The sequence below is a fragment of the Cyanistes caeruleus genome, chromosome 14, assembly GCF_971803275.1.
Source record: "Cyanistes caeruleus chromosome 14, bCyaCae1.hap1.1, whole genome shotgun sequence".
Lineage (NCBI taxonomy): Eukaryota > Metazoa > Chordata > Aves > Passeriformes > Paridae > Cyanistes > Cyanistes caeruleus.
The window spans coordinates 6,397,772-6,424,471 of NC_141714.1; the positions used below are offsets into that span (position 1 = coordinate 6,397,772).

Here is a 26,700-nt window from a genome sequence, read left to right on the forward strand (position 1 = left end):
TATTAGTAAATTAGCAGGTTCATTAGGCCCTGCTGGTGTCAGCTGCTACAAGGACAGAAAGGTTTTGGATTTTTCCCTTTTTAAATTGCAGGATCAAATTAACTTTTCTGTAGCCCAATAAGTTGTCCTATAACATTTATAAAAATGTCATACCTGACTAAATGAGCTCAAGGTCTAAATACTGTTGGGAATTGCATAGGCCTGTGTTGTCAGTGGGTATGGGAAATTACTGACTGAAATTGAAGTCTGCATAGATGTCAGTGTTTATTGTAAATTCCTCTGGTAGGTGCAGTGCTATGAGCCATTGAGTATTTCCTCCTAGATTTTAACTGTATTGAACTAATTAAACCAGCGTTTTTCTTCACTTCTATTTCTGATGAATGTGTAGAAGTAATCCCATAGGAATCCTACTTTTCACAAGATCAAAGCTAAAGCTCTACACTGGAAAACACTTCATCACTTTTTTGACATTTTCTTCCTTTACTCACCTCTCAGTGAGTTAAATAGTTAAATAGTTTCAAAAGAAATTATTTAGTTGACACTGATAAGGTAGCCCAGCATGTCACTGATAAGGGAAGAAAGAAGATAACAGTTTCCAAGATGATTATCAGAAATCCAGGAAGCTATTAACATATTGAACAAAGATAAGCAGATAAATAACTTGTGGCAACTTCACAAGTTGAAGATCTGGAATGATCTTCAAGTATTGATTTTGATGAAAGAATCATTAATCCTTGCAAAATACATCTTAAATTGTCTCATCTTTAAGGAAGCAAAATTCTGGCCTTGTGGTACCATTCCTCCTGTTGATTTCTCTAGCCCAGAATATCACACCAAATTCTCAAGAAACGCACAGTGTGAGAAATCAAAATATCCAGGCTTGCAGGAGAGATTGATAGTAAAAAAGGACTTTGCAACTGGCACCCATGGCTAGTTTATTATGGTAGTCAAAATTAAGCTGTGAAGTGTTTTCATAATGTATTAAATAGCATCATAGCTTAAGTAAGAATTTAATAATTTAATGATGCAATTAACCTTCACATACTCCTACCTGTTTATTTATGTAATGATGGATGTTTGATGCTGTGATTTAATATTTATCCCACCATAAAGAAAACACTTCAATAATTAATACCTTATCTCATTAGTCAAGACCTAACTCATTTGCGTAAGATACCTCTCATGTAATTCGAGAAATGTAATGTGAGAAATTCAAATGTACTTCTTCCTTTCAAAAGAATGAAACCGTGGATTGGAGAGACAGATGAACATTTTGGTGGATTTGGAGTTGTCTGGATGATCATACCCACAGATGTTCATGGCTTGATGTCTCTGTGGAGACCAGTGAGGTTCCCTGGGGTCGTTACTGGGACACCAGTGCTGTTTAACACCTTGATCTGTGACATGGACAGTGGGATCCAGGGCAGCCCTGTGGGGTTTGTTGATGATGCCAAGCTGTGTGAGGCAGTCACACACTGGAGGGAAGGGACACCATCCAGTGGGACCTCGACAGGCTGCAGAGCTGGGTCTGTGTGGACCTCATAAAGGTCAGCAAGTCCAAGGGCTGGTGAGTCGGGTCAGCCCTGAGCACAGGAGGGGTAAACTGAGTGACTTGAGAGCAGCTCTGAGGAGAAGACCTGGAGGGGTGGGTGGATGAGAAGCTCAGCTCAACCTGGAAATTTGCCTTGAATCCCAGAAAGCCAAATGTGCCTTTATCTCATCTTTGAAAAGTCATGTTTTGCACAGGTTTTTAAGGCATAATTCTTAAATAAGAGCAACAATTCTGTTTCTTGTTTAAAATGTATAATTAATACAATCATAAGGAAATGAATCTTTAAATTCTGCCCCAAATTATATTAAAGTATTCCAAACTGTTTTCTGGGTGTAGAAGCAGCAGTTATATAGCAACAGAAGGCCTCAAATTAATTTAAGAATTTATTTATATGCGTGCTTGTGAATACACATACCTGTGTGAAACTTTCACTGGTTTGCTTAACCAGGGCAACCTGATTTTACTTTATTTTGCTTTGTGCTTTTGTTTTATTTTTCTGAACAGCTAGATGCAATTTCAGATTTTGTCAAAATCTATTACTGATATTTTCCCTAATTTCTATTTTCTTCCTTTCTTACTGGAAGAACAATGACAGACAGTTATGGTTGAGGTTATTCACAGCTGTCTTTTTTTGCTCATGGTTTATTAATTTACTTCACATCAGAATATAGAAAAATGTAGCTGTCTGTGAGTAGTAATAGGGAACGGGTAGTCAATTAAATTTTGGAGAGCTTCTTAGTCCCATACTCCAGATAATGCTTAGGATTAAGACAAAAGGTTGGGGCTAAAATCCTTTGTTGTTTTAAGGATTCTTTACAGATACTGTTATCCAAGGTAGGCATATATGTGTTAGAAAAATCTAAACTGTCCATAATGCAGTTTTAACTTTTTGACAGATCTTTCCTGAAATAAATGTATTCCCGTGAATTCATTGTCTTCAATTGCAAATTACAAAACTAATATGATTCATTTTATATTTAAGGTTTTTAATCATCAAGTATTCTGTTTAGTACAGTTGTCTCTTTCCCAAGGAGACTTACCTGTAGAATATTTGAATTCTCCATTCTTTCCTAGATGGCTAATCACCTTCATCACCTACTGGTTTGGGCTAAAAAATATGCAAAGCATTTTGTAGGAACAAGCTAAACTTAATTTCCTAAGCAGTCACTCACCACAGAAGTCTCGCAAAATTCAGATCTGATAATTTTTGCATGACTGGAGTCATGGGCAGGGAGAGTAGACTTTGTTTCAAACCTCTAAGTAACCTTTCTGTCTGGAAGCAGTACATTTCTAGAACCTTGTACAAAAAGGACCTGTGTGGTGGGACAGACAGTGTATTTATTATGTATTTCCAGTTTATTAAAGACACAAATTCTCAACTCTGGTGACTCAGTACTAAGTTCAAATTATAGTCAGTTCATGTGGTATCCTCATTCTTGGCCATCATGCAAGGAACTGAAACATACTATAACTTTTTACTGCCAGATTTCTCAAAGTTGTCTGCTGGGGCTTCAGGAGTTGAGCAGTTGCCAACCTTAGGACTTCTGTGAGTGAATTTCTGGCTGATTTATGCTCTGATTCACAGTGTATAGTTCACTCCTGTGAGGAACAGGTGATGTTTGATGTGATTTAATGCAAAGGAATTTGTCTATTTCAAGTATAACAGAGCAGCATCTTCAGTGGATCATGGGGACATTGGGACAGGCCATGCTCATGAGGAAAAGGTGCTCATGGTGAGGCTCAGTCTCAGCAGCTTGTGTGTCCTCACCAAGGGCATCCTACGTCAAGTGAGGTGACTCCCTCTGAAGAGAAGAGTCCCCAGGAAAATGAACTCCATGGATCACCTCTGCTAAGCCACAGGCAGCTTCTCAAGATCCGTGTTTCTCCGTCCCTTCTGACTGCGTGTGCAAGCTCACCCATTTGTAACAAGGCTTGGGGTGGGAGCCAGGGCTATAATTACCATTCTGTTCAGTGCTGTGCCGCTTGTTTTCCCAGCATAAAGCAGTGGATGTGGGCCTGGTGATGTAATAAACGGGTACAAAAGGTTAAATCTTGTTCAGCATATGGGGAGAAATTTCAGATAAAAGGAGAGAGAGTGCAGCCCATTTGCCAAAAATCTGATTCATGCAAGAAAATCAGAGAGGAGGGAGAGAGTAGAGAAAGGCTGCTGTTATTTTTTAACAAAAGAGGCAACCGGTAGATTCTGCCTTGACTGAAATTACATCGTTTTGAGCATATAATTGTTGGGAAAAAATCATCTGGAAGCAGCTAAAGCTTGCTTTTGCTTTCCCAGAGCATCTATAGTTAGCTGTATTTCATGCTAGCAATCGTAACCATTTAAAAATCAGATAAATTCTCCCTATGATTATAAAATAGAATGATTAAAAAAGAAGTCAGAACACATGAGAATTTCTCTTTTGCCACCAATTAACTTTTGGTGTAATTTTTTTTATCAGACTGAGGCTTCGACAGGTTGCATTATGTGGCTTCCCCTGGGGATTTAGCAAGTTCAGTGATATTTGAGTTTAGCTCATAATTAAGCCCCAGAACTTTTTACTGTCTTTACTGACTGATTTCATTCCTTCAATGCCAGGGATCGAAAGGCACGAGATCCCTGACACACATCATCTCAGGCATATTGCTTAAACTGACAGAGTGAAAGACAGGGTAAGACAAGTTTCAGGAAAATTTCCATTAAGGTTCTGAAATGGGTCTTTGGAAATGGGTGTCTTACTGGGTTCTTCTTTTCACATACAATATGGTAAAAAAAATCAATATATTTACCCCTGATTACATGATGGATTCAGATATTAAACCAGAAAGGAGAGCCAAGCTGCCCTCCTAGTAAAGAAACAAGAGCAGAACTGCACTGAGAGAAAAGAAAGATGCTGCTCCACAGCATTGCTCAGCAAGCACCATCTTACTAAAAAAGAAACCGAGGATTGAAACTTGACAGTAAAATAATAAATCTGGGAAATAGCATGAAGGTCAGAGACAAAACCATCAGGGAAAGGAGAAGGAAGGTGGGAAGAAACAAGAGAGAACTTCAGCAGAAGTGCAGCTGCAAATTGAAGTGACTAAGGAACATGAAAGAGGAGGTGGGGTAATTGGATCTCTCAGTGGTAGGTGCCTAGGCAATTGCATGAGTGGATACAGGCAGCTCTATAGGACACAGCATTTGGTTGTCATTCAGGAGGAACTGCTATTAAATTCAAAGTGAGAAGAACAACAGAAAGAGACAGTTCAGGAAAGTTACTTTGGGAAGATTAAAACAGGAATTTCAGTCCAAGTCACTGTGGTGCTGACTATGTTAGCTACCTAACAGGGCTCTTTCCATTTTAATCTGGATTTTAGGCTTGACAGGAAAAAAAATATTTTCATCAAAGATATAAAGGGCAATATTTTCAAAAGTACCTATGTGTTTTTTTCAGAAATTGCTTAGACTCAGTCTCATAGAATCACAGAAGGGTTTGGGCTGGTAAGGATGTTAAGAGTTATCTAGATTTACTCCCCTGACACGGGCAGGGACAGCTTCCACTAGACCAGGTCTCTCAAAGCCCCATCCAGCCTCTCTTTGAACACTCCCAGAGATGGGGCATCCACAAGCCCTCTGGGCAATCTGTGAGAGGGCCTCACCAACCTCACAGTACAGAATTTCTTCCATATATCTAATTTTAACCTACTTTCTTTCAGTTTAAAGCCATTTCCTTTTGCCCTATCACCCTCTCCCCTTGTAAAATATCCCTCACCAGCTCTCTTGTAGACCCTTCAGGAACCAGAAGGTTGTTCTAAGGTCTCCCCATAGCTTTTTCTTCTCTTTCCCAGGCTGAACAATCACAGCTTTCTCACTTTGTCTTTATAGAGGAGGTACTCCAGCCCTCTGATCATCCTTGTGGTCCACCTCAGGAATCTCTTGAGGAGTTTTATTGCTGGGGTCCCAGAGCTGGGTACAGTGCTCTGGGTGAGGTCTCTCAACAGTGGAGTAAAGGGACAGCATCACCTCCCTGGACCTCCTGGTCACAGTCCCACTGCTTTAGCTGCAGCTCAGGATGTGCCAAGAAATATCACTTATTTTGTGTACTGGTCCCAGATCTCATATGGTGGGAAGGGAGAAAAGAAACAGGAAGGAATCATCCAGAAGGATGATACTGCCACTCCTTCTTTCATTAACCATAGAAGGACTCTAGACAATTCCATAGACCAGGTCTATGCTGGCAGTTTCAGGTGGAAAATGGTTAATTAAAATTATCCTCTGAGTACTTTGACAGGGCAAAAAAGGGATGCAGGATTATACATATCAGGAGGGCTAAAATAACAAAATACATTTTTATTGTTTAATCTGAACAAAGTGAGATGTTTTGAGGTAATTAGGTAGTCAAAATGTCTGAGTCAAGTAGAATCCCAGTCAAATAGTATATTTTTATTAATTTCTGACAGACACTTAGCATCTTCTCAGTTTGATTTTTTTTTTCCTTCAGAAATGGAATTTTGCATCAGAAAATCATTATGATTTTTCTCCCAGCTCAAGGAGCACCATTAGGTGCTGGTATGATCTGCCAACTCTTTCTAGAACTGCTCCATAACTCTCTTAAAATTCATGGCCTCTTTTCTCCCCTTGGAAACTGAATATGAAATGTTGAATGCTTCTCCTATTCTGGTAAGGACAGCATGGCCAAAAGAAAAGTGTATTATCCATCCTATTACCAGAAAAAGATTTAATTAACTTCTTGTTTATTTTCACCTTTTAGTCATCTGTCAGTTGTTCTGTGATAATAATTCATTTTGGTTGGCTTAACACAAGTTAAATTTGCACAAAGTGAATTTGGCTCAACCTCAGCTGTATATGCCAGATGACAGGTAAATGTATTTGTCTTTATTGCAGGGTTGATTCCATGGAATCCCTTTGCTGGAAATTCAGGCATACTTAATACTGAACAAGAGTTTATGAAGAGACATTTAATTTTTATTTATAGCTCTCCTTAAATACCATAAAAATCCACTCAGTGTTGTTTATGCTGAAGAATTTAGAAATTTTCAGTGCTTCTTTGTCCTCTGAAGTGCCACCTGGACATTCAGGTATAAGAGAAAAAAACCTAGAAATAATATTTTTCACAACAGACCATCTTTTCATTGTTTAGTAATTCTATCTTCCCTTTCTTTCTCCTTGCTAGCCCAGACAATACTCACATAAACTGAGATATATTTGCTTTGTAATTGAATTCCAGTTTAATGTATTAATGTAAAATATTTTTGAAAAAAAATCATAAGGGAAGAGGCCTCTACCACTTTCCCAAACTGAAAAATAACTTCCCCTACATACACACCATCCAGATTTATTAGATCTATCTTCCTAACACAGAGCACAGGCTGCTGGCTAAAAAACAATAACTGATAGTTAACCTCTTAGGCTGGAGAAAAGATTCCACTTTCAATGTCTTTTGAGTTTGTTTTCCTTTCTGCTTGTGGCAAAACAGCAGAAAATGAGAAAATGTAAGGGATGTGCTTTCTCCACATATGAGTGCACAGCAGTTGGTGCTAGCAGGGATGGGGCAGTAGTAAATGGTGGCTGGGACATAATCGTGTTCAGTGGTCCCTGTTCCTTCTCTCTGGGTGCAGGTAGCTGCAGAGTCCTCTTGTTCCTGGGTGCTGCCACCTTCTAGCTGGCTCTGAGTCTTATTTTCATCCTGGAGCCACTGCAGTATCATTTGTGAAAGAGGGTTCAAAATCTGCAGGCACAGTATTGATAGCAGTATCTGTTAAGCACTCTCTTGTTTTTGCTCCTCATTTAATGGTACATCTATGCATTTAATGTTGGTCTGAAAAGCTGGTCCTGTGTAGGCAAATTCGCCTTTTTTCTTTACTTTTTAATTGAAGCAAATCATATTCCTGTGATATCTTGTTTCCATGCCAAGTTTTCTCCAATTAAGAAAAAGAAAAAACAAGAATCCCCAGGCAACCCTGTTACTCTTAGTCATAATTAAACCATCACACCTGAAACATCCAGCAGGCTGCTTGTGAAATTTCTAAAGTACCAGGAGAAGCCACATTAATATCTTTGGGCTGTGTGCCAGCACACAGAGATGTCTAAGCTAAGAAGGGAACCAATACTTTATAGGAAAGAGAAAGGCATTTCCCGATTAAGCAATAAATGAATATGCAGCTCAGAGAAAAAGTGGATAGTAGGATATAAAAATGTTGCTTTTGTCCCTCTGTAGAATGAGTCTGTCATTTAAACACAAGCTCTATTTTGTGAAAAATAAACATTTTAATTTTTTTTTTAATATGAAGCGTCTGTGTGATACATTACTGTGTTGCTTTGCCATGGGAATGGCTGAGGGGAGCCACTGAAGCTTTCATATTCTTTTTATTTGCAATAAGGACAATTCTAAGACACCTGATACAATTCAGAGAAAAGGCAAACAAACCCCAACCTATGGCACTTTGTAGCTTCATAAATGCATTTCTCAAAAAAGTTGCTTCTCTTTTTCTAGATCTGTTACAGAGAGCTGTAGAATCTGGGAGAGTCAATCAGCTGCCCTGGGGAGCCACTGAAGCTGCTTCACCAACAGTAGACAGGGACAGAATGAATGAAGTGAGATGTTTTTTTCCTCACAGTATTGCTTTAAATAAAAATATATTTCCAGGTAGAATATCTCACTGCAGAAGAATATGATTTAAACTCCTTTTTCTTCTTCCATGTGTTGCTAAGAACCCAGAGGCTTTATAATTACCTTGTAGCTGAAAAATCAATGGGTCAGTGGATGTAACTGGCCTCTACTGGTTGGAAAATATATGTTTTTGTTTTTTTTAAATGTTCCTAGACAAAGTTTTGAGATGGAAATAGTCAACTAGTAAAAAAAAAGGAAATAGGTGAGGGGGGAAAACCTCAGCCCTCCTACAATGCTTGAAACTGGGAAGAACATTTGAAAGGTAATTTGGATTGTTTTTCTGAAGACATAATTTTATTTTCTCCTTTTCTATCTTCAGAAGAGGACTTTGTAATAGTGAAGTCATCTTCCTCATGGCAACAAATGCCTCTTAGAGGAGCTTTCCCTGATGCCTTGTATTATCAGCAACAATTTTTGTATTTCCCATGACATTCCCCTCACTCTTTTCCTAAAGATTATTATAAAAGATGGAAATCATTCTGTGACCCTGCCTTAATCCTGTGAAATAGATTATCCTTTTAGCCTGAAGTAATTTGCTCTTGCAGGAAAACACCCTTAACTTGGCATAACATTGCCTCTTACAGCCAATAATCAGAGTCATTAAATTGTGCTCTCGTTAGTGAAAATTCTAACCTCTGTTGCAAGTGTCCCAGAACAACAGCTCCAAGTCCTCAAAAAAAATTTTACATAAAATTAAGAAATGGGGTAAAAGCATGCTTCTTTTTGAATGCATCACGGGTATATATATATATATATATATATATATATTATTATTATTATTATTATATTATATAATATCTATTTATATTATTATATAATATATATAATTATTATATAATATAATATATATATTTATATGCATCACAGGTGTAAATATTAGTGCTTTGAAAGATACACCTGCATACTCCCTAAGACTGGGGTGTAAAACCACCTTTAGACGGGAGTTTTCACACACAGATCTGAGGTGCTTGTAAGACAGTGGTAGTGCAAGAGCTTGCATTTGTGCTGTTATAAATGAAGCCTGAGTTTTGGAGATTAAAAGTTGGATGGTTCCAAATTACATTGGGGTACCTACATGCCAATCAAATTTTACAAAAATCAGATTATAAATCCAAATTTTTAGATTTTCACCTAAATTTTTAACTATTGTTTCTAACTGCAGCGCCTGAAGTGCTCACCTCAGGCTGTGTGTGGAGGGGAGGCGGCTGCAGAGGGTGGTTGGTACCAGGCAGGATCTGGAATGCACTCTGGAGCATCATTCCCACCCAAAAACCTGCAGAGGGAGCAGAGAATGACAAGGTCTCTGATTTAGGCAGGTCAGAGAGATGCCCCGAAGCTGGAGGAAGTGCAAGTAGACTGATGTTCTTTCTTGAATTTTAGCATTAATTACCTTTGTCAGAACAATTCAGAAAAATTCTTGATCTCTTCTTTATCATTAATTTTCTTTATAATTTAATGATGCCTCCCCCAGCCCAGCACTGTGCCAGTGTTACTATCTGCAAAGCAGGGATGTATACAGGATTTAAATTCTCACAACCACTGCAACTAAGCAAATGTTGCTGTCCTATTTTGTATGTGGGGAAATTGCAGTGCAGAAAAAAATTAACCAACTTGCCTACAAGGTACCCTATGGCTCAACAGATTAAACATTAATGCAGGATTTCATTGAGTATAATTCTGCTCTGGGATTTCTGTTTGTTCATTTGCTTTGTTTGGCAGAGGTTTGAAGTTTTGATGCTCTTTTTCCTCAGTTTTGCTAAGAGCAGTTTTTATGTTACCTTTGATTCTTAATGCTTGAGGGTGGCTTTAAAATTCTGGTTGAATTGGAATAGGAAAATCTTCTGTATATTGGATCAGTTCATTTCAAAGCCAGAAAAGCTGCTTTAGTCAGTGAACGAGTGCTTATAGCAACTCTTCCATCATTCCCCCCAGCCTGTCTGATTTAACTCATTCAGTGTCCTGAGTCATTGGGAAAGCTGAGAGTGAGATGCACCTTACTTGCTGTGTCACTGCACCACTGCCTCTGGCATGCTGGCCACAAGCATTGAAACACTTCATTCTTCTTAATCTAATCTATAATTTTAATGAAACTATCAAAATTTAGTTGTGTGGTTAACACATTTTTCATTCCATTGTGTTACTATACCTACCTTAGGACAATGTAATCAAGTCAAATAATGTGCTAATTCTGCCAGTTTCTGAACCTCTTCTACATTGTTTGCAAGAAATTTGATTGGCATAGTAAGATTGAAACACTGAACTTCTCAGCCAAAATTATCACTTGCTCATGAGAACACGTGGGTTTATAATAGGAATTTTTTAGTTAGAGGATTTATTCAGTCAGATAGGCATTCAGATTCTTATTTTGGGTACACTAACTTGAGTAGTTGCATATTTTTCTCAATAAGATATTTTTCTTCTTAATTTTTGTGGAATGAAGGTTTACAGCCAATTGTTATTTAATGGTTTTTAATTATTTATATTTCATAACCCTGAAAAGTTGCAATGACATTTTCTGGATTTCCTCTATTATTCTGCATAATTTATTCTGAATTGAAAGAGAACAGCACTAAATTTTACTAGTTCTCTCCAGTAATGAATAGCTCTTGAGACAGGGTTTTTTTTTCTGAAACTAATTATTGACTTATGTCTGCTTCTATCAGTATCAAGAAAGATTTTACAGGTTTTAAAAAACAAGCCCAGGTAAAAGTTTTGTGGTATTTGAATTAACAAGGATGGGACACAATTTGATAAAAATAGCCAAAATAATGAAAAATAATGAATCTGAAATGAGAAACTATAGCAATTTTGATACAAATATAGACAGGGACTCCATTTATTCTTTCTCATTTACATTACTTGTCTACATACAGAAAAAACAGTAAAGATGGTTCTTTACTTGCCCTCTGGGCAAAACCAGTGAGCTATACAAAGCATTTTCTTCCGCTTTTTCAGACTACTTTAATTGGGTAGTTTGATTAAAATCTCTGTTTAGATGGAGAAATTGAAGATATTGCATCTGAATGAGTGCATGGGCACAAGGGGAAATATCCTAAGGATATTGCAGCTGTTTACAGGGATAAAGAATATATAGATTTTTTCCCTCAATAAATTGTGGGGTTTTTTCTTAGCATTATCTTATTACCCATTGTAATTTTTCTTCTTTCTTTTGTCTGTTTTCATAAGAGTCTGCTTGACTGAGGTCTTCCTTTTCACCTCAAGAAAAAAGAACAATATAGCAATGGATGAAATATGCTCAGAGAGGACAAATTAAAACTGAACAATTGGAGTGGAAGAGAAACACATGTCTAAAGAGAAAATGCAATAGAAATGCTCTCAGAGAACATATTAAACTGAAGTTCTGAAACATCTATATGTTGATTGATCCTTGTAGGCCAAGTCATGGTCCTTTAGCAGGAATTTCTCAGTTCACTGTCAGAGACCAGGATTGGGACTCACCACAGTGATGATGGAAGAGGATCATGGGCAAGTGGGAATCTCTTGAAGTCTGGGGCGTTAGCTGCCATATTCTGAGTTTGTTTCACTTGCATTTTCATGCCAAGCAGATAATAAATCTGGCAAGGGAATACTTTCTAGGAAAAGATGTTTCTGTAGAAGGGAATTTTACAGTTCTGTAAATGGTGCTAGAAAGTTTGGTGTAGGAAATTAGATTTGTATTTTTGGGACTTTAGGTACTTAATGTTGCTGTTAGGTATCCAATGGTTCTAAAAGGCACTTCCAGCTGTCTGCAGGTCTTCCTGCTGGCTGCTGCAAATGTGGAAACCCAGAGGAAGTCCTGTCTTACCAGGAATACTGATCAAAGGGGAGATTTAAAAAATAAAAACTTGATTGAAAAAAATAATAGAAAAGGCAGTGGTTAAGGACCACTAATTTTTCAGTTCATCTCAGAATTATAGAAAAAATTGAAAATAAAATACCATTCCTGTATTTTATCTGATGAAAAATTATGCCCTGAAGGATGCTTAAAATTAGTTTTCCCACTCAATTATAAAATGTCACCTCATAATGCTGCTTTCATGAGTGCATGTGCCCTTGTTGTTTAACAGAACACATAATCAAAAAATATTTTCAATACTCAGAATTAATTTTCCTTTTCATAGCTTTAATTCAGAGCTAACAATAACCTTTTGGTCTTCCAGTTGGCCATTAATTTATCCTCCTTTGTTTTAGTCTGCACAGATCAATAAATCTTATACATAGGCACAGACTGACTTGCAGAAGTTGAGAATTCCGAGCCTTGCTTCATGTGAAGATGGATACAAATATTGTCACTGAAATTTTCTTTTTCAGGCCTGAAATGTTCTATTTATTTCACTGTTATGTCTGAGGAAAGAAATAGAATAACCAGACAGAAAATGCCAGCTGAAGTCTGAGACTGGTCCTCCTCTGCCTGAGAATCTCACTTGGAGGAAGCATGGAAACCTAATTTTTCTTATGTGTAGTGATTTATTTTCTTAAAGGCTTTATCTTCTTTTGTAACTGCAGTAAAACCTGATTCTAACTCCATGTCTGATTAACATTAGAATATTTTTGTCTGGTATTTGTATTCATCACCTGTTTCAGTAAGACAAATGGGTTTCTTTTGTTCTGCAATGTAATGGTGTTTTAGACAGTTTTTATGGATTCCTCTCCCCTCCATTATCCTTAGTACATGTGGCAACTAAAATTTTTCTGAAAGATATCAACAGACATACTAAACATTCATGTTATTAGATTGAAAGGACAAGTGTGCAAGAAGCAGCAGCTGAAGTTCAATAAGCTGATGAGACATTGTCTATTAAGTGACAAACACCTGTCTTAAAAATCTGATTTTATCTGTATAGGACTAATGCTCTTCAAATCCAGCTTAATTGAGGTCTGCATGCAATGTTCTCTGATCACTCAAGTAAGGAACTATGATTCATTATCTTTCAGTATTCACCTGGTTCAGGAATTCTTCATGGTATAACAGCTTTAAGAAACACAGAGAAGATTAAAAAAATCAAGGTGGGGTTTTTTACACTGTGAGATTTCATACCTACCATTGTAAAAAGAGCACTGTTCTATTTATTTTCCCAGAAGGAATATTATCTAGCATTAGGAGTTTGCAGTAATAGTTTTCTCTGGTAGATCTGTGTCTGATTTCCACCACAAGTCAAGTGCATTAAGATTTTTGTTTGTTTGTTTGTTTGTTTGTTAGTTGTTTGTTTTTACCTGTCACTCTAAATACAGTCTGTTTTTTTAATGAACAGAAACTCTTGATCTTTTACAGCTCAGAAAATTGTCAGAAGTTCCATGATTTCACTTCGATTCTCCTACTCAGGGAGAGAGCAGCAGGCATAGGATGGATACAGCTGAGGATATCCTCGAGGTGGTATCAATAAAGGACCCACAGCAGCTGGGAGCTGCTCCTTGGGGAGGGGACAAGCACTGGAGATGGTCAGAGAGCACTGGGACTGAACTGGGAGCCCAGCAGAGTGTGGGAGGCAGGTGTGAGGAGCTGAGGCAGAGCCAAAATCACAGAGGGAGGTGGAGGAAGGAGAAGTGGAGGTGGGGACAAGTGGAACAGCAGGAGTTGTAGGAAAGATCTCTGATCATGGAAGCAAAAGCAGAGGTCTGGAAGTCAGAAATGAGGGCACAGATTTGTAGGAGAGAATGAGCTGGCTCAGGAGTGGGAGAGGGGGAGCAGCAAGTGTTCCAGGGCTGGGGAGCCTTGGGGGAAGCCCAGAGGGGCTGGAGAAAGCAGCAAATCAAGGAGGAGGTGGATGTCAGGAAAGAAAACTAAGCATTAGAAAATTCAGAGAACATAAACCTCAGTGGCAGCATCTATGTATGTATGGTACAGGTACACCTCAAAAGGACAGACTGGTCAAAGTCTAATATTTTTTAATCTTTGAAAACTAAAATGTGAATATAATAATTTCTATCAAATGCTTAAATTTCTTATTGTTTGAAAAACCTGGCAAAATTACTTCTTCACCTGTTCCTCTGACTTCACCCTATGTTGAGATGAATGAGTATTTTAATGAACTCAATTCTCTTTTATATCATTAAATATATTCATACTTGATAATATGCATCAGTCCTTTCTGTGGGGGAAATTATTACTAGAAATAATGCAGTGCATTAGAATTGCATTAGAATGTAGATTTAGACCATATTTAACTTCCTCCTGAGCTCTGTGTTGTGCAAGCAGTGTACAAAATAGATGTAGTCCAAGGTAAAACCTAACAGGAGCTCATGCCTGCAGGGGTCAGCAAAGAAGCTGCTCAAGTTCTGCCCCCCCTAAATCTGCTATGATTTCCTTTGCTCTGTGGAGCACAGGATGTTTGGGTAGAACCAGCACACACAATCTGAATTAATCAGTCAGCTCAGTGTTAATAATTCAGTGCAAATTACAGTGGTCTGAACTGCAAATGTACTTATGAAAGTCAACGGTAGAGCTCTCTTTCACTTTAAAGCTGCAAAAATTTAAATCTCAATGGAAAAAGATAGGAAATCTCAGAAATCTATGGTGTTATACTGGGAGTCACACTTGAAGTGTGACCTTGTGTGTTTTAATGAGTCAGCAGCTGATGGAAAGAGGATGTGCAACAGGATCTTTCTCCTCTAAAGGGTGTTTAGTAGTTTTGGGTTATCTGAGCTTCCTGTGGGATGTTCTGCATGCACAAGTATTTAAAGACAGACCTCTAGCTCTGGGAGATAAGTAACATTAGACATGATGGAAGAATAATATTTCTTTTCTCAAAGGTAAAAATATGAGGATCTTTGGTTACATTTCAAATCCATTCTCACTACTAAATGGGTTTTCTTTTAACTCCAGCCTTTCTGCAAAAGAAAAATCTATGTCAGTAAAATTCTTTGTCAGAAAACCATTTGCTTCTGACCAACCCATGTTCTTGTGTGTTTGAGCCAACAATAAAGAACTGAAACACAGCCAAGGAGCAACGTGGTTTGCTTGTTTCCACTGTGCAGCAAAGGGACTGAGATTGGCCAACTCAGCTGAAATTAAACTTCTCATTTGAGGTCAACAAAGTAAAATATTTCAGAATTTTTACACTTTTCATGACTTTTTCATAGACTGAATACTGCAGTACCAGTTATTTTATATGTTATTTAAAACATGTCAAATTCCTGGCTGATGTGAAAGATTTTTTTTTTGGTCACCTCTGTATTAAATGTGAAATGATAGCTCAGAAGGTAAAGTGTTTCTTATATTCTTAAATACAGGTAGTAATGGTGTTTTGTAGAAAAATGTGCACATTCTGGACTCTTTTTTAAAAAGAGAATATCTCTGCTGAGAAGTCAGGAAATTACACTGGGGACCATTATTCTCATCCTTCTTGAAGTGCAGTTCTCAATAAGAACCACAGCTGATGCTTGGGTTTGTGAGTGGGAGAGGCCATTGTCCTGTATCCAATAGAGAATATGAATCACTTATGAATCCTCCTTTAACCTTTTCCTTTTTCTCTTCAATACCTTGGGGTAGGAGAGCTATTCCAGTTCCTACTTTCCTTTTAGCATCACTGTTGCCTAGTGAATTGTTCCCTATCCAGTATTTTTGCAATTTATTCTTCCTGCCCAGGTGTTAAACTTTACAGCTGTCTTTATTGAATGGCATCTTTTTTTTTGTCTGGAATATTTTCTCAGTGTGCCAAAATAATTTTGAATTTTAGACCTGTCCTCCAACATTCTTGAGACCCTTCTCTGCTTTGAGTCACTTGTGATTTTAAGAGCTGTATTTTCTATGCCACCATGGACTTTGGTAATGCTTTTTATAATTAAGGTGTATGTCAAACTAATTTATTGTAGTCATTAAAAAGAAAAAAAAAATCCAAGAAGATAGTCAGGGGAAATCATTATTCTTTTGGCAATAACACATTCAGATATTCAGCATCACCTATTCTAAACTGAGAAATAATCTTTCATTCAGGACCCTCAAATCCCCCTAAGATTTTCAGACGGAATGTAGCCTGGAGCAATGGAGAACAGAGAGCTCCCAGGTTAATTGGCTGTGTTCTGCAGCATGTGCTGCGTATACAAAGGCCCAGTCTTACTTGTCCCACAGGAATATTTGATAATATACTCAATTTGTGACACTAATAGCAAATAAACTGTTCAAAAGAAAATGAAATTTGATTGCCTTCAATTCCAGGAATATAGAGGTTTGTTTACCCAAGTCACACAATTTCTGGTCCCTAAGAATGAATCAAATAATTTAATGCTTTTGGACCTGGGCTCTGATATGCTGAATTTTACCAAAGGCTCTGTGCCTGGTGTAACTTATATTCAGCATCTTTGCCAAGGGGAATTAGAGTCACTTAATGTATCCAAACCCAATATGCAATCAATGCCAGAGGGCATTTCTTCCTCTCAGCAGAGAGAGACTCACTGGATAAAGAGGGAGACAGGAGAGCTGCTAAAAAGTGTGTGTGGTCACAGCAGGCTGGAATGAACCTCACCCCACAAAGTCTCTTTGCACAGTCACCTGTCATAATGTATTTCTATATCCATGGACACTTAGATGATTTTCAAGCCTCAGTTCTTTTGGTAATAATGGAGAAGTGGATTGAGAGCATAGCAAATAAATTAAATTACTTATGTAGGAGGCAGTGAAATATGACTAAATGCATTGGATCCTCTTGTTCCTGATGATGCATCTGAATCATTCACCTCTTCTGAGCCATTCAGGTTCCTGGTGGACACACTCCTAGGAGAGAGGTTTAGCTGAAAACTACCTACAAGGAAGTATATGCTTGAGTAAATCTAATTTAGAAATCATTAGCAATCATTATGGAAGCCTTGTTTATATTTGGGTTGTTATCATTCACTGAACTTGGAATGCCTCTGAACAGGGACTTGATTTGTTTTGTGGGGATTCTGGTACTGTAAATAATGTAATCAGAGATTATAACCTCTGTTTTTGTACCACACATATGCAATAGCAATTAAAGGAAAAGCTTTAGTGGGAGAACAGTAACAAAAAGTTTCCCATCCTTAAAGTAGGTCTCTAATAATAAAAAAAAAATAAAGCAACCCTCCCCCTCCACCCCCCAAAAAAAACCCAAAAGTGCAGGGGAAAAGGATACATGAATTTTATGAACTGATCACTAAATGTCACAGATTGGAATTTAAATGGCTCACAAAGTTTAAAACTGAAGTCTGTTCAGTAGTTGCCCCTGATTTCATCACTTTACTGTGATACCTGAAGGGTTTGTCACACTGTGTTTGGCCTGCAGGAGCAGTAAATCTCAGTTCCCACATGACTGTACTGAGGAGGACAGCAAACACTGATCCCAGCATAACTCCAGATCTCCCTGTGAAGAGGGGCTCTCCCCTGCTCCCTTCTTCAGTGACACCTGATGTAAATCGAGGCCACTCTGCTCACTTCCCTCCAGAAACATGCGAGTTTAGTGTCATCATGCTCAGATTGACTTGTGTCCTCTCTAGTATTGCAAGGAAATGTAGAATGGAAGCTGAACACATAGGAATGTGCAGGTTTTAGGGCCCAAACTATTCAACTTATTCCATTTCAGATTTTTTCCTGTGTGAGACTATTCCATTTCCCATGGCTCCTCCTGCACACTTTTGGCATAGAATCCTGGTACAGATTCCCTGGAGGACTTTCAGTCCCACAGACTCCAAACTTCTATGGGTACTAACCATTTGTCCCTTACAGGCTATCTAGAAAATGCAATAACATAGATGTGAGGAAAAAATGTCACACGCACACACACACACACACACACACAAAAAGAAAAAAAAGGTAAAAAATGGACTGTTCTTTGTATTAATTAGCTAAAGAAAAAATAGGGAGATGCATGAAACAGTATCAACAGGCTTGCATACAACTTTAAGAATGAGTTTCCTCATCATTAAAATGCACTTTGGATGGACAATTCCTGTCCTGGTTGTGACCATTCTGGATTAGGGATATCCACCTATGTCTGCAGCCACGTCTCCTCTTTTCTGAAACCATTTTCCTCCTCTGGTGTCATTCTGTGATATCATATCAACCTTTCACCCTGTGTCTGCTTTAAAAACTCTGTTCTACAGATTTATTCTTTTTTTATACTTCACCCCCAACCCCCTTTTCTTTTTTTGTGGCTCCAGACAATCTGATAGCTTCAAATTTCATCCATCTTATCATGTGTTTTCAGTCAGATGGGCACTTAAGCAGTTTTTTCCTTCTCTGCTGTTCCTACTCTGGTAAATAACCAACTTGACCCTGCTGACAGTTTTTTACATGTGCACATTGATATATTCAAAACACAGCCAATAATTCTTGAATTTTGCACAGATTTCTTCTGCAGTCACTTCCTGCAAAGACCCAGGAGGCAGATGAAGCTCCTGTGAACCTATGACAGACTGGCAAAAAATAATTTAGTAATCTGCTTCTGCAAAACTGCTTTCAGGTAGGTTTTTCTGGAAAGAATTTTCTCAGCTGATAAGGTTACTTTTTGGTTGTCAAAGCACTGTAGGAAAGCTCAGGTACCATAAAGCTTCCAAACATTTCTCTGGTTTCTAAAAGCTGTCATAATTATTTCTAATGTGACAAATTATTATTTTCTTTAATATTTAAATGGATGCTATTTTAAGCAGTATCTGAACAACAAAGCAATTTAAATTCTCTGATGTTATTTCTCACCCATTGGTGTGCTTGCTCTAAATCCAGAACAATTTATTGATCTCACATAATTTTTCTGTAATGCTTTCAATTAATTGTTCAAGTTTTGAACCTATAATATTTTCTGCTAGCTATGCACATTCATAGTCCTTTCTTTGCTGATATCCATCTAACTCTGAAGTGCAATTATATTGTATTTCCTGTTTGCAAGTATAAAAAGTCTATATTGACCCTAGTGGGATAGAAAGCTATTGCTGGTACAGTAGCCAATAAATCTTCAAGTTGGAATATGTCTGCTTTAATCTTCACTGTAATCAATTAAGCTTTGAGTTTAGGACTTCTAAGGTTTAATTCAGTTGGCTGTTTGCAGAAGTCTATGAGCTGTCTTTTCTGAGGGATTGGTTGTGATATTAGGATGCAGTAGCAGAAGAATAAATCTATACCCAAGACCTAAATTTGGGTACAAGCTATAAAATGATGGTTGAATTACATAGATGGGTAATTTATTGCCTGCTTTTTGATCAGAAGTCAGTTTATAAGGCTTAAGAATAGGGAATTTTTAGTTTGTACAGAAAACTTGTATACATATATTACTAAAACTCCACATGACTTGTTTGTTTTGTTTTGGGTTTTTTTTTTTTAGCAATTATTTTAAATGTGAATAATGACTCATGCATTAGTCAGACTGTTGATTTGAAGATTCACTTCCAAATGCCATGTGATAACAAAGTTCCTGCTACTACTTCCACTAGTGTTATTCTTTTTTTTTTCATCCAACTGAGTCTCAGAAATTCAACTGTATGATCCCTCCCTGTCTGACAGTGCTTCAGAAATGGCAGTCAGGCTGCAGTTACTGTTTAGATATCAGGATACTCAATCTCAGAGCCTCAGGAAATCATGAAGCACTTCCCCAGGATGGTAAATGTGATATCCCTGCTGGTTAAGCCATTCAGAAGAAGCATCCCAAAGGTAGTTTGCAGCACAGTTACAAGAACCCCAGGGCCCACAGAAGTTATCCTTCCCAAGGGCTTTGTGAGGCACTGCTGGAGGAGGCGTGAGCCCAAGTGGCTCCCAACATCATGGCAAAGGCCAGCAGTGGCCAGGCTCAAATCCCCCCTGCTGACAGTGGCCATAAGAGCCTCTGGCTGCAGGGAGCACCCCAAGTGTCACCCACCTGCCCCACACACTGAGCAGCTCCTCTGCAGTGTCTCCCTCCTTTCCCAGCACTGTCTGGGTGCTGTCATTTTCCACCACGCACACCACACTGTACGCTCACTGGGCTGACCTGTGTGCAGCAGTGTGGGTGGAAATCTTTCTGATGAGCTGGTCCCTCACAAGTTTCCTGCATCTGTGACAGAACCAGGATAATAAGAGTTCTTTCTTGTCTCTCTGCACCATTTTCCTTCCCCCCCTCCACCTCCTTTTCCAGCCTAAATGGAGCAAAGGATGCTGCTGCTGTGAGGAATAAACTTCTCTTTCCCTGTGAAATATGGGAACAGTAAAATGCTCCAGGTGTTCATTTTTCCAGCCCCCATATAAGTCAGGCATTGTAAAGCCTGAGCAATAGACAGCATTTCCTGTTTGATCGAACAAGGTGGTGTATATATATATATATATATATATATATAATTTTTTTTTTCCTTTTTTTTTCTTTTACCCTGTGTGGCTTTTCATCTAAAAGCAAAGATCCATTTAAACTGAAAATCTCTTGTGGCAGTATATTAGTTTTATTGAAAGTTCCACAGTGAGGAATAGTTAAAAAAGGCAGGAGAGCCCATCCTGCCCCCAGGCAGCCAGGACCATGGGTTCAGGGCTCTGCCCTGACCCAGGAAGGGCAGCACAGCTTCCTGCTTTCCTTCATTTACAGGAAAGTCTGGAACTGGAGCCTTCCAGCATGCTGAATGCACGACCTTAGAGTCACACCCCTCAGAGCATCCCTTGGTGCAGGGTTCTTTCAAAGCCTTTACATGGCCCTAGTTCTGGCTTCAGCACTTCCTTGCTGGAGGCAAAAACAATTTTGCTACAAGCCCTAGTGTTGTGTCTCATCAGGAAGAGACTCAAAAGAGAAAAGGTTTGAACTTTTATGTAGAACCTGGATTGGTATTCTGATTTTAAAAGGCAAAGAATCAGACCAGTGGTTAACATTGCACATTAGCCATTATCTCTGATACTCAAGGGTGTGTGTCTCTATATCCCATTTTCCATCAGCCACCAGTGGTCAGCTGATCTTATTTCAGTGCATGATTATGAAAACACAAAAGTAGCACATTTCTTAGCTGGATTGACATTTTGCTATTTATGGCTTTTAAAATCATGTATATTTATGAGCTTCTAAAATGGTGTGTCCAATTTCAGAGCATCATCAATGTCCAAATCTCACTAATTATGAAGTATATGTTTTAACATACATGATTATTAACGTTCAGAAGAAAAATTACAGGTAATATTATGACTAATTTCCTGTGGAAACTGATAAATTGTCTGCATATTTATTTCTTCTGGAAAACTCTGACTTCTTGGTTTCATAATTCCCAGGCAGAATATTTATACTCTTGACAAATAAGGCAAAATATATTTGACACTTTTAAATCCCATTTACTTGCCATTTTAAGAATGTGGTCTTCATTAATAGAAGAATGTCTTTTTTTTTTTTCTTTTTTTTTTTAAACAAACAGCTGACCTGGTAATTTCCTTAAAAAGGAAAAAAATCTCCTTGCTATTACTAAATCTATTTTTTATATATTTTAAGACTGATTTATATGCCTCACTATCATGCATCTTTGCTCAAATACATTTTGAACTCAAGCCTTCAATGGTGTTATTTAATTAGGAGAAATTGACAAATATTTTCCAATGCCTCACTGTTCTCTCTGTTTAAACTTTACTGGACTTATTTATCGTGCACTTGAAAATATTTGTGATATATAAGCATTTTAAATTCTGTATAATAATTAAGGAATTGCAATGTGTGCTGGCTAGTTTTTTATTCTGAAAGAGCAAAACTATCTCCTTTCTATTTAACTGAATACCACTCAAGTGATATTTCTCTCTGGGTGGGTAGAGTTTCTAGTGTCTCATAAGGGGTACACTCACACTTCAACCATAATAAATTCAGTTTAAAATTCATTCAGCCATGCCCATGGGAATCATGTGTAGTTAGTTCCAGGACTACTTGTTTGAAATTTTTTCTGGTTATTAAAGGGTGAAGGTGGGGGAAAAGCTGGGGATGGACTGAGAGAGGACCCACAACACAGGAGAGAAGGGCACAGGAGCCCTGGGAAGTGAGGCAGAGAAGGGAATCCAGCTGGGAATGAGAGGATGGAAAATGGATGGAAACTTTCAGTGTCTGAAGAAAATAGAATATAATCAGGGTGAGTATTGTTAGAGAGCATTAAAGTGGTAAGAACCCCGTATGAGTGGCAGGTGAAAAAGCTTTGCTTTTTTTTCTTCTAAATATATAGCTGGATGGTTTAAAAATAAAAGCTTAAGAAGTCACTGCTGCTTATTTTGCAGACTGGGGGTTAAAAGTGTTTTCAGCAAGAACTCTGAAGTACTTGGGGTAATTGTCAAGGTGCAGAGACTGTTCCTGTGAGCCTCCAACCCCAGATTATCAGCCAAAACACTTGAAGAAAATCAACAATCCTAATTTTTTTTAAGATATTTGGGTTAGAAGAGTGTTCTGGTAAATACAGACTTTGATAAACTGCTAAGATCAATTCTCATTCGAATTGCAATAGGAAATACATACCTCTTTTTCTATAAATGAAGCTGTTAAGGCATTTTTACATGTTATGATATATATACATAAGTTTCAAGCAAATTAACTTAAAAATTTCCATGTAAAAGAAATCTATAAATCATTTGCTTGTCAAAACTTTGACTTGTTTACAACTTTGGTTGTGGTATGGAAAGGAATCCATGTAAATGCAGATTAGGCATCATTGTACTGGGCAACAAAGAGTGGTTGAGTTTGTTTACTATTTGCTGCTGCACTGACACTTAAACTGTGCTCTTCTAATTAATAGCAGTATAATGGTTAGGGATCCACATAGTAATAAAGCTGCTTATAGGATGGCTACTATAAAAATAAAAAAAAAACCCAGAGTGAGTTGTAAAGTTATTTAATTGTCTCTAAATTAGATGTGGGGAAAATAACTTTTAAAACAGACAATTTTTTGTAGTATTGGGGATTTACTGTCTGAGAATGGTTTTAACAGGAAAGTAATTTGAAACTTTTAAAATTTAAAATTTTTAAATTTTATACCTGTTAATGTGAATACCTGGCATACCTTTAATGAAGAGCACTGGTTTAAAGGCATCTGCAGCTAACTGCAAACCTGAGTTGCAACAAGCAACAGCTCTTATTGAACCACTCTACAGTAAAACATATCTTTAATAAATTGTAGAAAAATAAATGTAAACATGATAGTAGAAGTCATAGTTTTCCAGGGTGGAAACCTAACTATACAATCAAATTAAAGGTTATTTTATTTAGGTATATAACAGATCACTTCTTGTTCAGTCTAATAGTTTCTACTATGAACTTGGCTGTTTGCATACATAGAATCAGGAAAATACCATAAAATATTAGTTAAAATCAGGCATATTTGGTTCTGGTAGCACTTGCTGAGTACCAGCCCTGTTATATCACCTGGTTTAACAGTGTAACTCCTGTCCTCCTTAGTGATGTTTCTCTGTGTAGACTGTAAATCTCTACTTTTTTATTTCTATTTTCTTCCATAAGTACAATCACTTTTTCAGTGTCAGCTGGAAGAAAATAACTGGTTATTAATGCATTCATGATTGAGTCTGACACAGGGGCAAAAAAGCACAAATAAAAGCTTTTAATTAGGCATATCCTTAACTTTGTGTGACTGATTCTCTGTAGGTTTGTGATATAATAGGGGTGATTTTCAATCTTATTTTGGGTGTGGTTGTGATGTGGAAAAATGCTTCCTAAATCTAGTGCACAAGTCAAAATGTACAGAATCTGTTTCTCAGAGATGCCTTGTCACAGATACCTCCTAAATACTATCAGGGAAATTTCTGAGCTTGGGAAGTGTAAGGGACTTACACTTAAATTTCTCTCTAAAATTGCCTGAAAGGAGGTTGTAGCCAGGTGTGGAGCAGTCTCTTCTCGTGAGTAACAGGTGACAGGATGAGAGGAAGCAGCCTCAAGTTGCACCAGGAGGGGGTTACAGTGGATATTAAGGAAAATTTCTTCACTGAAAGTGTGGTCAGGTGTTCAAACAGGCTGCCCAGGGTAGTGGTGGGATCACCACTCCTGGAAGTGTTCTAATCTGTGTAGATGTGGCATTTGAAGGTAGGTTTAGTGGTGAACAAGGTGGTGCTGAGTTTAATGGCTGGACTCAATGACATTAGAGACCTTTTCCCACCTTAATGATTCTGTGAGAGTGATATGGCCTTTTGGGATGGCTGAAGGCAGAGGGTGAACCCACAGCCTGCCCAGAAATGAATTCTGCTGCTCTGTCTGAATACAAGGTTGAGAGTCCCACATTGGGATTTTGGTCACTGTCAGGTTTGAGCAGGAACAAGATTTCAACACAGCTGCTGCATTTGAATTTTGATGGAAATGATATTTCTAAGTGCTGGATCTGGCTATGAAAGAACAGTAGAATTAAGGCTGCCATGGCAGAATAGCAATAGGTTTATGATATTGAAATTACTGGAGAGTGAAAGGCTTCTCTTGTCAACAGTGCCCATAAAAAATAACAAGGAAACATGTAATGGCATCATTAACTTTGGCTAGAGGAAAGCAGAAACATTTTATTAAAAAAATACTTGAAACAAGCTGCTGGTTCACACCCTGTGATAGATAGATGTCCTGGCAGAAATAAAAAGACACAAAAGCAGCTCTGGTAGGTGCTGAAATATTTTGGGAGGCAGCAGAGGTGATTGCCTTTCCTGAAGTGCAAGGACAGGTCAGAGCTGTGTTCCTGAAGAGGAGAGACCCACTCTGGGGGCTGGTGGGGGGGGAATTATTCAGCTCTTGGGGGGACAGGGTTACTTCAGTTCTTGCTTCATCCTCTGGGTAACAGATACTTGGGGTGAGGGATGGTTTAGTCTGAAAATGGTTCAGCCTGAAAAATCAAACTCCTCTACTGGCAGAGTATGATACCATTCCCAGAATAAATTACCAGAATAAAATTGTTCCTTGTTCTGATTCTTCTGGCCAAGCTGAAATCTGGGATGCTTCACTTCTTTGTAAATCTTTTTATTTGACCTTTTGCTTTTCTGATTTCAGGGGCTTAAATCTGAAAAACATGCTGCAGGGTTATTGTAGGTACCAACTAAGCAGAACTTTGGAAAACTAATGGCAAAGCCACATTTGGAGGAAAAGCCACTCTGCAACCAGAGGGAGTTTTGGTTGTCACACCTAGAGAAGCTTGGTGGCCCATGGATGTACCTGGTAATCTTTGGTATTTTATTCCAGAACTCTCCAGATCCTGCCCCAGGGAACATGAGCTATGATTGTTGCTAAGTTCATTGGAAGCTGTGTGAGGATCTGGTGCAGCCTTTCTTCAAGGGACAGCAGAAACCACTCTGGATTTTGCAAGTGATACATTAAATTCTATTTTTATTATTTTTCCAAATACATATTTGCCCTACCTCTAGCATTTACAACAAATCTCTTTAAAGGAGGAAACACTTTTGCCTGATGTGGCATGCCTCAAAGAAACACAAACTATTTCTACTTTTTTCTTCTAGTTGGATACAAGTTATAATTTACAAAACAGTCACATGGCATACTGCCGTGTCAATCAACCTTTTTAAAAGGAGATTTGATTTAAACACTGCTTCCTTAAATCATGTGTCTACACATCTATGCTTTCAGTGAAATTAATAGTTGTCAAAAGAACAAAACACGTATTATCTGTTCCTTACACTGACTTGAGCAATAATGAATACTGTTAAAAAGAAAGACTCCAGAAGATATGACAGACATGAAATCTTTTGGTTTGGGTTTTTTTTTTTTTTAATCACATCAGAAGCACTGAATATGAATTAAAACTTGTTATTGTGTGTGGAGAGAATGAAAAGTCTTGCAGAATTAAAATCACTTATTTTTTCCATAATTTTGGGTGAACAGAAGAGTATAGGGGAGAATTTTCTTGTGATGAAAATGAAGTCTTTTATTGAAACAAAATATATTTGAAATTTTCTGAAAGGTCCAGCCATAAAAGATTGTTTTAAATGTGTGGCTAAAGAATTTTGTAACTTTCAATACAATTTCTCAATATCTATAGCAGAAAATATTTTTTCCCAGGATATCAAGGGATAGTGTGCCACCACCTTTGCTGACCCTTTTCTCTGACCCACTTTCCTTTGTGATGTTCTCACTGAGGTTTCCAGTTCCTACCTGGCTCCTGGCTGCACTCACTGCTGAAGACTCCTGTCCTGGCCTGTGGGACGCTAAGCCAGACTGTCTTGCAGATTAGATATTTTCTCTCAGCTTTGAGTTCAGCTTCAATAGTGCCATCTTCTTTCTGCTCTAATTTTCTTAACTCCTCAGAACTTTAATTTAGCTGTTACAGGTGTTTCCCTTTTTTCTTCTTATCAGATCAGTTTCAAATATAAATGCTGCTGCCATATTTGATGCTATCACAAATTTCTTTATGAATATCTTTTTAGTAATTTATCTTTTTTTTGCTGAAATCTCTGGAGAGTTTGAAGCCAGCACAAAGATAAATTATTTGGGGCAGGCTTGATTTACATCAAACAGATATAAAACTCTTTTCCATTTTGGGGGAAAAAAATACATTTACAGCTAACCAGGATACTTGTTCATAATTCTGAAACCAGACGAGAGCAAAATTCAGTCATTTATATCT

At 37.9% G+C, this 26,700-nt stretch overlaps 1 long non-coding RNA gene across 3 annotated transcripts; it reads left to right on the top strand.

Moving 5' to 3' along the window:
* Positions 1-1,471: 1,471 nt before the first annotated feature.
* On the top strand, positions 1,472-11,591 carry LOC111929404 (uncharacterized). Of its 3 annotated transcripts, none has more exons than XR_015276202.1 (3): positions 1,472-1,547; positions 8,044-8,144; positions 11,407-11,591. It is a non-coding gene; the product is annotated as an uncharacterized LOC111929404 (long non-coding RNA). The 3 variants fall into 3 exon arrangements; XR_015276203.1 differs by lacking the exon at positions 1,472-1,547 and adding an exon at positions 3,042-3,098; XR_015276201.1 differs by lacking the exon at positions 1,472-1,547 and adding an exon at positions 4,149-4,219.
* Positions 11,592-26,700: the final 15,109 nt, after the last annotated feature.